Raw genomic sequence first — 15,855 nt, forward strand, 5'->3', positions numbered from 1 at the left:
TGGTTAAAACAATTACTGAAAAAGCTTCTGGGTTTTTCCTTAAAAATTTTTTTTAAACATTTTTCACCTTTCTAATATTACTAACAGTGTATACAGACCTGAAATATATTTTAATCACCTACTTTATATGTTAACCATTCAATAAACATCCATTGAATGCCTGTTAATGTCAGTTACTATGATAGGTACTGGACATAAATCATAGTCTAATAACAAAGTCCCAGAATGAAGCAAAGTGAAGAGCATGATAATTGCGAGGCACACAATCCAGCCACCTGGGAGGATCAGAGAACGTGAGGACAGATGTGATGACTTAGCTGGATACTGCAAGAGAGGCAGAAGGCAGCCCACCACAGGGTGGGAGCATGTTGTACGCAGACGGGAGGTGGGCAGGACAGGCAACAGTCCAGTTTATTTCTTCTCCATCCCTTGTTTATCTCAGAGCATTTCACTGTAGGGACTGTATCCGCAGGGCCTAGAAGAGCCCCCAATACACTGCAGATACTCTGAATATTTCTTTAACGAATCAATAAATGGGAAATAGAGATGACACAGCATGTGGGTCTTTATTTCATTATCATAAACAACACAGAGGGCTTCCTTGGTGGCGCAGTGGTTGAGAGTCCGCCTGCCGATGCAGGGGACACGGGTTTGTGCCCCGGCCCGGGAAGATCCCACATGCCGTGGAGCGGCTGGGCCCGTGAGCCATGGCCGCTGAGCCTGCGCGTCCGGAGCCTGTGCTCCACAACGGGAGAGGCCACAACAGTGAGAGGCCCGCGTACCGCAAAAACAAACAAACAAACAAACAAAAAACCAAAAAAACAACACAGAAACTTTAAGTATATGCCTTCCTCTAATCTCTTAGAGAAGAAATATTTGAGGCAAGGAAGAAGTAAGTGACAGACCTCTATGATGTATAGATGCTAATAAAGAGTGATAAATACATACATGAAGTGAAATCAAATGAGGTATGAAATGAGAACAAAGAAAAATAGATGATTTTCTGCTCTGTAGGGCTTAGAAAATGGAAGCTTTTGCAGAAATTGATTTCTACGTAAAAATGACATCCAAAACCAGTAATAAACATCTAGTTCATGTGGTTTTATCCTCGGGCAAATGGAGAAGGTAGGGCCTGACACTAAAGATTGTTACTGAGGATTTTTTCCAAGTACCCCAAACAAGATTTGCATGAGAATAAGCCTTCTGGGTCTGCTATGTAATACTCACCCTTCAGTTTCCTAAGAACAAACACTTTCTCTTTAGACAGAACCAGGGGAAAATGTAAAGAGCTTAACAACATAAACCTAATTCACCTGATAACTAAATGGCAGGATTTATCAAATGGCAATATTCTCTTACATTCCTCTAACTGCCTGAAGTTATTGTTGACCAAGGGTTGGGATGAGTTCTCTCTATTCCCAGGGCTCTAACTCTGAGATACCCATTCAGGCTCATCCCATTCAACCCTTCATATCTGGGCGGCAGCAGGAGGCATGGGGTGAGGAGGAGAGAAGGGGAAAACAATTCCAGAAAGTGCCTGCCTTTGGTGCGGATGAAATACAGGGCATAAATATTCACTGTGTGGCCTGCCCCGCACCTAGCCCCCCTTCTCCCGGTAAAAGCGCACTAATTTCGTTGAGGGACTGGTTCTCCATCACCCCAGCTTTAAGGGTGGCACTCACATGCCCTTGGTCTTGCAGTCACAGTTTGGTTACCCCATCCCCCATTCTGTAAGAATTAGGAATAAATATGAGCACAGGGGACTCCAGGCTGCCTGAGAAGGAAGGCCACCTCCTAAGAGAGCCCAAAGATGGAGAGAGAGGTCCAGACCACTGTCTGAGCACCCAGAGCTAGCATAACCAAAAGACAAAAACCACAACTACCCCTGGGCTTTACGGTCATGTGAGCCAATCAATGTTTTTGGTCCACGTAAGCTAATTGGAATGGATTCACACATGTAACCAAAAGAATTCTGGAAAATACTTAGAAGTAAAGCTAAACGTGTTCCTAATGTCCTGAGGAAGAATGATGAATGCTTTTTCCATAGAAACATAGTTACACTGAGACTTGCAGAACTGGAAATTAGGAATTGAATAGGTTTTTGTGGACTGGATAGAAAACCTCTGAAGACCATAAAATCGCTTCTATGGAAAAATGTGTTCTAGGTACAAAGCAAACTTATAAACAAGTTTTTCACACTTAGACTGGGTATGAAATGTCTCAATTATACCATATACTTAAGACTACACTTTATTTCTTCATAACTTTTTTCTAGCTTTTACATTTCACATCTTGTGTTTCCATGTTGTAGCAGTATCCTTTAAATAACTAAGCATTCTTGCAGTTTTATACATATGTAACATTAAGAATTACTTTTTTTTTTTTTTTTGTGGTACGCGGGCCTCTCACTGTTGTGGCCTCTCCTGTTGCGGAGCACAGGCTCTGGACGTGCAGGCTCAGTGGCCATGGCCCACGGGCCCAGCCACTCCATGGCATGTGGGATCTTCCCGGGCCGGGGCACAAACCCGTGTCCCCTGCATCGGCAGGTGGACTCTCAACCACTGCGCCACCAGGGAAGCCCTAGAATTACTTTTATTTGTCCGCTCAATGATCTCAGTAAAACAAAGTAGGACCCAGTACACCCATTTTACAATGATACATTAGTTACAAAGAATAAAGAGCTTAACTATTTGTCTCACAATCTGTTGATAAAAGGAGTGGGAATCATAGCCACAGTGCTTCCAAACTTTTAACAACTGACTGAAACAACTTGGTAGAATTATTACCATTATTCTGACAAAAGAAAGGGACGCACGAGTGCTAACAACGTACCAGCCACTCATGCATAACCACCTCGAGGGAAAGGAAAGAAAAACCAGCATTTCCAAGATGCATTTTACAGTGAACTGAGTAACCGATTTGGAGAACTGTTACCAATGGGCATTAACAGAAGGAACAGTGGAAGACACAGGAGAAAGGAATAAAAGTCTGGAGACACAGACTAAATCAGCAGACCCATTTCATGGAAAATGACATTTACAGTTAACTTAAATCACTAAAAAAATTTTGTTTCCTTTGGCCGTGCGGCATGTGGGACCTCACTTCCCCATCCAGGGATGGAACCCGTGCCCCCTGCAGTGAAGCACAGAGTCCTAACCACTGGACCGCCAGGGAATTCCCAAACCATTAACATTTAAAATCATACTTGTTTGCTATCTTTCTTTGTTTTCTAATGGAAGTATATACAGGGAGTCCTTATTACCCAAGTAATCATTATGAGAACCCCTGAAGTTACAAAGTTGGATGGCTACACAGGCCATAACATTACAAAATACTCTCTATGAGCCAATCTCTGGCAGAATTAATTCCCCGGGATTAATTCAAACTTTCATGCTAACAGATTTATGTCAATTTCTTTACCAGTCTCTCCCTCATTTTGAAATGCTGTTGGACCGCCTATACACAATGCAAATCATCCATAAAGTAAAACTGAAAATCTTGAAAAAAATAAGATTGCAAATAGTTGATTACAAGCAATGTTAGAAATAACTGAAATTCACACACAAAGCCATTAACCAGTGAAACACAGAAATTACAAATCACAACTGAAGGGAAAATATCAATGAATATAAAGTTCTTCCAAAGAAAGTATTCTGAACACTACAGGACAATAGATTCCTGGAAAAACTGATAAGCTCTCAAATATTTTTGTAAAACTGACCGTCTTTACGATGGCTGCTACTCACATGGGAAATGTTACCATACAAAGGAAAATTATGCCAAGAATGTCACTTTTTAGAATTCTATGCATCATCTCTTAGTGTAGCTTAAGTAATGTTAGTGATATAACAAAATACATTTATACTCAGTATTTAATTTTCACTTTTCAGGACTTTTTCTGACTCCCAACTACTTCAAGTTATATAATTTTTGTCCCTGTTTTTAGTCGACATTTCAAAAAGGTGACCTTTCTGGTTTTAATTATCCTTACATAACAATATGAAGCAGCAGAATATAGAAATAACTACATACCGAATAAAAAAGTAAATAAAACTGAGAAAGCAAGCATAATTTTAACCCACTAATCATGACCAAAAAGCATATTTCCACTAAGTTTTTTAGGTGAACAGTAAGGGTCAATGCATCTGAGTAAAGTGTCACGTCAACTTCAATAAAATTCAGTTGAAACCTTTATTTACTGAAGAAAATGGAAGGAAAGAAAAAAAAGAAAGTAAGCTAATTCCCAGTTCTCAAGAGCTCTTGAAACACTTTTAATAGTTTAGGACAGGAGTTTCAATTCAATTCTTGAGTTGCTATTCAAAGGGAAACTCAGTGATAGAACTAAAATATTTCCAGGTGCTTTCTTAAATAGCAACAGATAATGTTTATATGCTTACGCTGATTAGGGTTAGTCTAAATTTTTTTCACTAATTTCTTGAAATTTAGCATTTACGTACTTTATGCCCCACAGCCATTGACTGTGCTTCAAAAACCAAGGTAAAAATTACTAGAATGCCCGCAGTAAAGGTCATTATAATTTGCTGCCCCTCTCTACAAGGGAGGAAAAAAAAAAGTCATCGGTACCGAAATTAACACTTAAAATTTGATACCTAAATTTGAAAACTCAATCTATTTATCTGAGCAAGACCGAACATCAGGATATATTTTTTAAACATTGCAATTTTATGTGGTCGGTGGATATAGTTTTGCTTCTCCTTCTGTCCAGGTCTCAGAGTCTCCCTCTTCTTCTCCCAGAAACTCTTTCCTGCAGGAAGCATTTCATGTGGTTTGAGAAGGAACCCCTCAACCCACACCCAAAGCTTTGTGCACAGGAGCCAGCCTGTCCCCGACTACAGGAATGGTCACAGATGCTTCCAGGCCTAACCAGGACAGCCAGAATCTCCCAGGACTTTTCTCCCAGGGCCAGCCCAGAAAACTGCATCTTTGTACAAGGATGGCTAAACTAGAAAAATGTGTCTGGGGCCCCCGAGGGCCACCCTCCTCATCAAATGGTAGCACCTCCATATAGAATAAAGTCAAGTAGAAATCAGCAGAGTCAAGATTGGAGAAGAGAGCTAGGAAGAAACAGCTGATTACAGGTCTGTACTTGGGATCTATTCCCCTCAAGCCAGTGCCCCTGTATTTGCCACCAAATGAGCCGTAAGATTCACTGTGGTTTACTGTGCTCCTATAATCAAACTATAAAAATAATAAAATCCGGACTGATCAACATATGAAGCCCCAAGTTAACCCATATGACAATTTCTTTGGGACTCAGTTTTTAAACAACAGAATGATAGGATTGGATTAGAGATATTAGACTAGATATTCTCTAGGCCTGCCCCCTTGCTGGATAATTTTATCATGTCTGTTGGAATTTTTGTCAACTAAATGTACAGGTGTTTGATTTTAAGCAGTAAAAGGTGCCAGCATATTAAAAAAACAAAAAACACAATACTTTTAGACAATTTTGCACTTAACGCTTACTCATTTCTGATTTGAAATACCTTTAATTGGGCGAAAATCTCTGTTTTTAAAGGCTCTTCAAAGAAAAAGGTGAAGAATTATTTTAAAAATAAAATAAAAATTTTGTGGCAGCACTTATGATTCAGTTACAACAAATCAAGTTATTCTTCTCAAATTCAGTAACTGAATTTCACCAGCAGTCACGGTTACAGAATTAAGACTTCATGTAGAACAGCACAAACCATTTGTAGAAATATATTTCTTATAGAAATTTCATTTTATTAAATGTTTTCTGAACTCAATTTTGATCTCAAATTTGCAGCTCCTCAGAAACGGTAAACAAGTATGATACAATCAAATATGAAAAATATATGCCATTCCGCCAATATAACTGAAAAACTGTGTGATATAAAATGAAAGTATATCCTAATTTGAAATAATTAAAGCCTTTCTATAACTAGTCTGAGTCTGTAAAGATGTCATAAATAAGCATTCTAAAATTGTTCTTCTACATAAAATTCTCTCTTTTATCCAGGACTGTTTCCAGGATTCTCAGAATGCCGTGAACACTAAGTATTGACTGGGCAACAGGAGAAGGTCGGGGAGGGATGGTTGGAACGGGAGAGGCAGGGTGAGGAGGGGTGAGGGGTAAGGCAGCACAGGGGGGTGAAAAACGAGGTAAAGGAGATGGACACAGACCCGGGAGGAGAGATGCAAAGGAGTTGAACGGGGAAGAGCCTGAGGAAGGAGCAGCCCCCAGAGAGGGGGGCGGGGGGAGGGGGAGGGTGCTGGCTGGGCCTGGGGAGGGAGACACAACGGCAACTTCACAAGAGCCCGGGGAGATGCCCTGGGAAGAGCTGGGGGGTGGAGAAAGGAAGTGGAGAAGGAAGAGGGTAGTTGAAGAGGAATGGGAAGCAGGAAAGCAGGAAGGCGAAGGAGGGAAGAAAAGCAACAGCTAACAGAGAAGAAGTCAACCTCCTACCTACCTGAGTATTTATCATTCCTGAAACTTACAAATCACTCTGCATATAAACACTATTTAAAATGTTAATATTCTTGCTGAACTCCAGTGAGACTATTCTGTAGTAATAAATCATTACAATTCATATTATACATATACGTTTACCTGATACACGATCAATAAGTTAATAAAAATAGACGTTATTACATCATATTTTTATTACATATTTTTTTAAAGCTTCATCTTTTAAATTTCGAAGCATGAGACAGGTACCTCAATTTCAAAGAATTTACTTGGCTGAGCACCAATAAATATAGTCAATGGCTAAATGACACAACTTCCCCAACCAGAGCAATACCAAGTTTTCCATGCCCTTTGGCAGCAAATCACGATGAAGAATATCACCATTTCCTGGGGTGCTGCTGCAGCTTTAGTTCTTTCTCTTCTGGTTGCTTCCCTTTGCTAAGTGTGCCTGTTTGGCAGAACTTCTCCCTTCCTTTCTATCATCTTTGTCTTTGGGTGCCACTTTAGCAGAAATATCCTTGATATTTGTTGATTTTTTCTTATTTTCCTTGGTTTTAGTACCTTTACCTAGTCCCGCCTTCTCTTTTTCTTTGTCCTTTTTAACCCTAGGAGACTCTTTCCTGGAAACAACTGAATCCGCAAGTTTCTTCTCCTTCCGGTCATCCTCTTTTTGTTTCTTGCTCCTTTTTCTCTCTTCATGTTTACTTTCCTTCCTTGACTCAAGCTTCTCTTTTTCCTTCTTGAGCTCTTCTTTAGTGAGTTCTTTAACTTTCCGGTTTTCCAATTAAAGGGAAAAATGTTTATTGAAAGTCATCTCTTAATTCATAGACAGCAGCTTAGTGCAAAAGTACTGTCTTTTTTTCTATCTCCCCACACACATGAAATGATCATTCAAAAAGTGACTTTCATCCACTAGTTTTAAATTGGCTAAAAACAGATGCAAACCTCTATAAAGTATCAGCTATAAAAGAAATGCTAGAAACTTGCCATCATTTTTCCAGCTGGCAATATAGTATGATTTGCCTCAAAACCAGGTTAACATGCAATATTAATAAAAGGAGTCCAGCCATAAAGGCAGCACTTTACACAGAGTGTTAACAACTCACATATCACAGCTATGACAACATAATTAAAGGAACACTGACAACGCAGGAATAAATTTTCCATAGCTTGCAAGTATTTGTACAAAGATAATTTAAAAGTCTTTAGCTCTAACAAAAAAAGTATGTCCTTAAAGTATCTGTGCTTGCATTCCTTGGAAACAAATATAATGCACAAATGGAAAGTTAAATACCATTTAATTTTCTTAGTTTAGAAAAATATAATTTCCATATGAGTACAAAATTTTAAGTTTGTTATCTACAGTGTCTAAGACGACAAGGAGAACTTCTTTTCTGCTTCTGTTCAACATTATGAAATCAGTATTCCTTTAAGTATATTTCCCATTATTTTACGTAGAGCCACTCCAAGCCAACATCTATGCTGTCCATGCTCACAGAAGAGAGAACAATTAAATGGAATATACAGGTGATTCCAAATCTCACGTGAGGTGCTGCTTTCAACTTGCTTTAAATAAAGTTGAACAGTGCTGCTAGCAAAAGCTTTGAATTTCACCTTCTTGATTCCCCATTAAGAAATCATAAGAGAAGCAAGGTGTTTACTGTATAATGTAGCATTTAAGCAGAAACAAAAAAGAGAAAGATTTCTTTAAAATAATAAAACGTGGAAGATGTTTCTGCCCATGAGAATCATGTAAAACTCACAGAGTACAAAATGTTATTCGATTCTTCCTGACAATTTTATTAAAACCTTGTAAAAATACAGAATAGAATTCATAAATCATCAACCATCCTCAAAGTCCTCATTCTTCTTCAACGCCGTTCAGAGTAACATAGATACGCAACACTGCAAGAGCGGAATGCTGGTGCAATGCTGACACGTCTTACTCTGCACACAGTTTTTAAAATATTAAATCTTTAATGTTGAATTTGCCTCTCTAGATCAAGGAGTCAAATTATACTTTATTGGCCATTTATTTCATAATTACTTACATAAGAATAAAATGGTAAAAATTCTGTTTTTCTTCCCGGGAATTATTCAGGCGGGATATCAAAGTTAAAACATTAAAACTTCCTAACCTTAAAGTTAAAATAGAAATCACAAAACCCTGTAAATCACATAGCAAAAGTCTCACCTGTTAATGTTTCACCAAAATCAAACTACATACCATGTGCCAAGCACTTGAACACAAAAGAGTATTACAGGTTTATAAAGAAAAGCATGCACTTTCCCCATGCCCCTCTCCCTAAAGGACAGAAATCTTTACAAGTGAACAAGAAAAACCAAAGGAATATAAAATAAGGCTGCAATAATAAGCTGTTAGCCTATACAGAATGGTTGACAGGTGTAATAATTTTTAATGAATCAAAATATCAAACACAGCAAATTCTATACCGGCAAAATGAAATCTAAGTTTTCATTTTACTGAAAACTACAAGTTTGGTCCCACTAGCTTTTATTGTGCTCTAAGACAGCATCATCAGAGCTTTTGGAAAAAGGAAATCAATCATTGATGAACTCATCTTTATTTCCGACAGTAACTAAAAAATTTAGACTAAAGAAAGGCTTTAGAAGGTAGATAGGATGTGTATACTGTAAATTTAGTGTGTGGTTTAAAGACTGTTCCGAGGTTTTGATAATCTGAAAAAGGAAATTACTTAAAATTATAGGCCCGAGGCAGAAAACTCTTTAATGAAACCTTGATAAAACTACTTACAACCAAAGGTGCACCCAAAACCAAAAAGCAATAATGTTTAGCATTAGTAGCTGCATCTACAAAACATTATCTATAAACTGTCATGCATTTTCAAGCATTAAACTTGATTCACTCAAGGCTAATGTGAAAAATAGAAAATACCTTTAGCCTTGGTTTTTCTCTTGGCTACCCCACCAGGTCCTTCTGTTGGTGTTTACAAGATGAAAATATGTTACAAACAGAAAATATTAAGGTAATTAAAAAATAAGTATCTATAAAATAGTTTAAATATTTAAATATTTAAATTGACAATTTAAACTATTTTATAGTTTATAAATTGACTAATAAACAAATTTACTTAAATTCACCATTAAAAAAATACACTCCTGCAACATACAAATATTTATCATTCATATGTCATTTTAGAACCTTACTTTCACTACCTATAACCGAAAAATGCATTTTAAAAACATCACTGATTTAATCAACTTCACAATCTGCCTTAGGTCTGAAAGCATTGTTGGCTTTAGAGATGTCTAATTACCACAGGAAATGGCATTTCCCTCTCAGTGGTACCTGGATGTCAGTGGACTTCTGCTTGGACACAGATGATCAATTACAAGCACCAGGGGTGAAAGGACCTGGGGACCTTATTTCCCTACTCAATTATCACTGCCACTCAAAAGAAGGACAGCATATTTTGATAGAATTTTACTCTTTACTGTCTGAATAATCATGGCTTTTCTCCCATAGTTTCAAACTTTCTTTATAAAAAATTACATAAATAAGAATTATGGAGGTATATACTACCTTTTTTACTCTTCATCTAAAAACTCTGCAAAGGCTTTCTATTTCTTCTCTAGGCAAATCAAAGTTCTGATAATGTGTTTATGTTTAACCTTCTAACAAATATCAGTACCATATACCTCGCCGTACACTTTTTCCAACCAGCCTGTACTTAGCATCCCAACCAACTGATGTTCCCAGTTCTATCTCCTGGTCACATAAATGTTATTTTACACTCGCGTATCCGCAAACTTTCCAAAGTGGCGTTCCAGGTTGCCAATCCATTTCCTGGGGACACCAGGGTAGGAGGTAGGGTGATTTCTGCTCATCCCCTGTGGAGGCAGCGCCATGCACAACCTGTCACCCTACAACTAAGGTCTGAAGTGTCCCAAGAAAGCCCCTAAGCCCTTTCGTGTTTCACATATTCCTGCTGGAAACTGTGGAAACGCCTCTGTATGTTTCTCAAAACCATAATCACACTCCCACTTGCAGTATGAGATTTCTTTACTCCTATTCTGTTGTTTGAATCACCCTCCACTCCTAAACCTCTTTCCCTCTCTCTCTGTTCATGGCAATTTGTTTCCATCAAATGAGACAGTTCATTTGAGAATGGCAATTTATTTTGGTGGAGATATCATCATTGTCATTCTGGAAAAAAAGTATTAGTATATCTTACCAATGACTACATTAAAAACAGAAATGTGAATTAACTGTTCCATGTGGCTATCTGTATCTATCCAGTTACTTGATATGCATACATAACCAAAACCAGTGTGTGTGTGTCTAACAACTATTTTTCACAGACAAAGCCCAATTCTTTCTTAAACTCTAGCAAAAACAGCATACCACCGTGTAATACCGAATGCTATCTTGGACCACTCCCCAAGAAAGTTTATTTAGGTAAAATGTCAAACTTATTCTTGTAATGACAACTTTTAAGTACATGGGTATTATCCAATGTGCAAAAGAAATTAGCATAACGCATTAGAATACACTTTTAATGATGCTAATGTCCCCTCCTGATTCCTGCATGTTCTTGACTGGCGAGGCCTGGATTTTCCCTTAAAAAGCAGAATGGTGGGAATCAGACTATCCCCCTACCCCTCCACTATTATGATACACTCAAAAGAGCTATATTGATGAAAAGGTTAGCGTTAACATAAATAAGCCAACATATTAGATCAACATCAGATTAGTTGATTAGAAACATGAAAATATAATAAGTACTTGATGTAAAACTTTTCCAGTTTGGGTATAAATCCCTAAAGTGATACAAATTAACAATGTGCCACTGTACTATATATAATTCCAAAGTATCAACCTAAGCTGTCTTTTCTGAACTTAAAGAATATATTGAATCATTTTTCAATATTTTTGACATGACAAAGACTGAACTAATAATTTAAACAACAATCATCATATTCAGTCTCTGAAGGAAAGAGTATAAAGATGAAAGCACAGCACTTGGAAAACAGAAAGTAATACAGGAGCCTGTAAGTAACAAAAAAAGGGGGGAGAGTCAAGAAAATGCAGGGAATGAATGAATGAATGAATAGAAAATGCAGGATTCTAAAAGTCAAAGTAGCAGTTGTAGAAAGGAAGGAATGAACAAAGCGTTAGGATGAGGACACTACTGAATTCTGTTTGTTAGTAAATGTCCCATATACAGTTTTACAAGGAGTATAAGGGGCGGTCACGTTACACTGAGAAAACAGGTAGAAAGAAGGGTGAGCAAAACCCCAGGGTTGCTCATCACGGCCTCTCTTCCCTCCTTAGAAGAAAACTGATCATCTACGGGGTTTCCCAAGATTCTCAATGGGCAGAAAAGGAATAAGAGTTTGAAGAATTTGATCTGCATTCGTATGTTTTGAGGGCTAGGAAACAAAGGCATGTCTAAGGGTAGAGAAACTGAGTCAGCGGGAGAGAAAGGAGGAGGCCAGAAGCAGGAGGTGCAGACACAAGGCAAAGGTCAGCTGCTAAAAAAATGACCAATGAGAGAGGAAACAACGATTCAAAAAACTTCTCAGAGTAAAGAAATGCTGTGCAGAGTAGAGAAATGATAATGGAACCCAAGCCATTAGGATGTGGCTACGGTCAAAGAGAATGGCAAAAAAAAAAAAAAGTTATCACCATGTTGTTTACTTCTTTTTTGCCCTGTATGTTTATTCTGATGGTTTTAAGGTGATTACTGTTAATAGCTAAGTTGACTATTTGGTAATCCTTATACAGAAATTTGGAAAAAGCAGGTCTTATATACCTCCCTTAGAGCCTGAGCGAGTTGCCTAAAGGTAATTAACATTATTGTGGCAACTGCCCCAGGGCCACTATCCCACACACATTTTCAAAGTGAAATGTTCTGTGTGTAATTAAAACGCTGAATCACCGTTGGACCTGCAGTTTCACCACAATTTTAGAAGACTGGCTCCATTACAGAAACCCAAGTACTATAGCTGCTGCAGGCTTTCAGGAAGTTGGTCACAGAATTGGTCGGCTGAGTATCATATCATACTTAGGTCATCCCAGTCACTCCCACCATCCCTGGTGAGACCAATGAGTCACTCTGAGCCTCAGTTTCGAAGCTGCCTCCTGCCCGTAAGAAGCATCATAATTTATTTCAACATTGACTACAGACGAGGCCCTGAACGCCTAAGAGAGGATTCTGTAAGCTAGGCAGACTTGCTCTAGAACGTAAGTCTAGTCTTGGCAAAACGCAAGTCAAGACACTACACCATTTTCCTTTTTATTTTTAAATAGATGGCGTAACAATTTTTTGAAAAAAGGAAGCTACAAACCTTCCAACCCTCTGGGATGAGGGAAGATCAGAACATCAGAGGACTGAAAGACTAAAAAGTTTAAGAAGGGATTACATCCAGAGACTGAGAGCTTGAATAAAGATAAAATCCAGACACAAATACGAATGAGATAGCAGAAAGATCACGTGAAGACCTCAGCTAGCACAGGTCAGTTTATTGTCTGAACTTCAAAGTGTCATTTTTCTTGGAAAACAAAATACATCCAATAATTGTTTTCACTTATTTAAGCTGTTTAAAAAAAATCAGCATTTTATTATGCAACAGGTAACTCCTGACCTTCTCACTCACCAGGGCTAACCCCAGCAAATATTTAATAAATACCCTATGTGGGGCTCAGCTTTGAAGAGGGATTCAAATGCAGCCTAACCAGGGCCTCCCTGGTGGCGCAGTGGTTGAGAGTCCGCCTGCCGATGCAGGGGATACGGGTTCGTGCCCCGTTCTGGGAGGATCCCATATGCCGCGGAGCGGCTGGGCCCGTGAGCCATGGCCGCTGGGCCTGCGCATCCGGGGCCTGTGCTCCGCAACGGGAGAGGCCACAACAGTGAGAGGCCCGCATACCGCAAAAAGAAAAAAAAAAAAAAAAAATGCAGCCTAACCTGACTCCCAACTTCAGACAGTTCACAATTTAGTTAATATCTACTCCTGTGTATTACAGAGTTATCGCAACAAATAACCGGCAGAGAATTCAGCACAGGGTTCCACCCATCGACTTGTGATAATAAAGTCTGCATCCCTGGATTTTATCAAAGTGCTCCATATATGCACGGTGATCAAAGAAATTTCCACAGTTCAAAACACAGAGAACGTTCTACTTGTTTTAGAGACCAGAATCTGATTTCCAAAGGGTTGCTGAGTATCAAGCCCCCAAAGGTATAATTGCCAGGTGTTCAAATTCATAACTGTCTATGCTTCTATCTGCCTTGACTAATACTCCAAAGTTATAAACATCAGGCCAAACGAGGAAACATTTTGCCTCGTCTAGCTAACTGTAAATGAAAACACGCCAGAATTCAAGCAGAGAAAACAGTTTTTCTTACGCGTCTGGATACAGCTCTATAAGCCAGGGAGGTAATTTCTAGAATAAAGAATCAAGTACAAGGTGAAAAAGCAGGATATCACCCAGCGCATTATGCCCGAGGCATCTGCATGACGCAGTGAGCCGGCAGCTGGGCCTCAGGGATTTAATAAGATCAGCACCCAGAAGACACCTCTCCAACTGACTTACACCTCATCCCTCACATCCGAGGGGAAGTAAGAGCTGAAAGAAACTAAAGTGCAGAAAAGAAGTCCCCTGAGTGCCACTTCCTAGTTTTGGTACCAAATTCCAGAGAACCCGGCGCCTTTTCAATTGGACAAACAGCAGTTTTGTCTGAGGAAGGGCATCTCGGGGGAGACAAGGCCATCGGAACTCAGAGAACATTCCTCAAAGTGCCTTTGGTTCTGGAAATGCAGAGTAAATACAGTACAATGTAAAATTCACCATAAATAAACGTTCAAACATACAGATTACATGTTTGCCTTTTTAACTAAGTTCCTAAGCTTAAAAGACACAAGCTAGGAAAATATTTCTATGATCGAACAGAAAATTACACAATAAAGCCTTAGAAGATTAAGAATTGTAACATACATAATAAATAAAATGTAAGCAAAGCAACTTTGGTCAGCTTCAAAGTACTCTATACCAGTTCTGCAAATAACTTTATTTTCTCACCGAAGCAAGCCTTAGGCACAAGTTGAAGGCAGTCACAGAAGTCAGGGGTTCACCAGCTACCTGGATTTTACCTTCATCAGAGGCTTTTCAAAAGGGCTGATCAGAAGGGATACCAAAGAAATGGCAAATTATAATCTCACATCCTTATTTTTCACTTACAAGAATACAGCATAATTAATTTCTGTACATAAAATGTGCATTAGTAGCATGACAAAAAAGCAGAGCCTGATGAGAAATTAATGATTCCAAACATTTTTAACACACAAATTTAATTATTTACTTCTCATGAACTGATCAAACATCTTCTAGGGTTAGTAACAATGAAGCATGAAGAAACAAGACTGGCTTAAAAAACAAATCTCAGACATCTGTCTAAGAGAATTTCTCTGAGTGAGGCCTAAGACTGCTTTTGAATTTAAACCTAATGAACTCTGATATGTCACAGTACTCAGATTCAAAGTGGAAGACATGATAAATACAGGCAAAGACTGCATAAGCTTTCAGAAAGAACATTATTAAATCATACTCATTTGTTCCAAAATATTAACATTCCAAAATCAGAAGCTTTTGACTGTCAGAAACATTAACAGAATGAAACATAGTCCCTGAATAATCAGGAAAAGACAAACTAGGGTTATAATAGTTATTTAAGCATTAGGAGATCACTGTCCAATGTACAACACGTGTATCTATTTCCAAAAGTAGCTACTGAATAATGCTTTTTCAAAATAAGATTAGCAAATTGGACAGTTTTCCCGACACATGTAAATGCTGAGTCAAGGGGGAAATTGATGTGCTTCCAGGGTTCTGATTCGAGACTTTTACTTTCAGGCTCTCATTTTGACAGCAAGAGCGAGCTCTAAAAAAGAAACTAAATTTGTCATATTCCCTTCTGAAAAAATGGGTGAATAATCTACTTTCTGAAAGCAACTTGATTAAATGGGAAAAATAAGAATAAATATTTGAAAAGTAGAAATTATCATAGTTAAATAAAATGTTTAAAAATGCAAATATTTTCCAATTTTAAGCTCTATAAAGAACCAAAGCTAGGCTAAGTTTCACAGAGGCTCAAAGAGATGTAAAAACATGAAACACCACTCCCAAAAAGGGTAAAAGAAATCAAAGGTCTTGCTTGGATCTTATCGCTCTTAAGCTATAAGAGCTTTGTTTGAGGTGGGAAACGAATGAAATATCATTTTAAGAAATGCATGTTACATATGTCTAATACAATTGTTTTTGCTATCACTGAAACAAACTCATTTTAAATGAATTGATTCACAGGTGTTTTTAAGGTTTTCTAACAGCAAAAATTGATTCTCCTAAAAAGAATTACCACTTT

At 38.2% G+C, this 15,855-nt stretch overlaps 1 protein-coding gene across 4 annotated transcripts in view; it reads right to left on the reverse strand.

The window, feature by feature from the left end:
• ASPH (aspartate beta-hydroxylase) overlaps positions 1 to 15,855 on the reverse strand; it is a 229,628-nt gene that overhangs the window by 173,540 nt on the left and 40,233 nt on the right. The gene's annotated exons all lie outside the window — the stretch shown is intronic.

The sequence above is a fragment of the Mesoplodon densirostris genome, chromosome 13, assembly GCF_025265405.1.
Source record: "Mesoplodon densirostris isolate mMesDen1 chromosome 13, mMesDen1 primary haplotype, whole genome shotgun sequence".
In the NCBI taxonomy this organism is placed as follows: domain Eukaryota; kingdom Metazoa; phylum Chordata; class Mammalia; order Artiodactyla; family Ziphiidae; genus Mesoplodon; species Mesoplodon densirostris.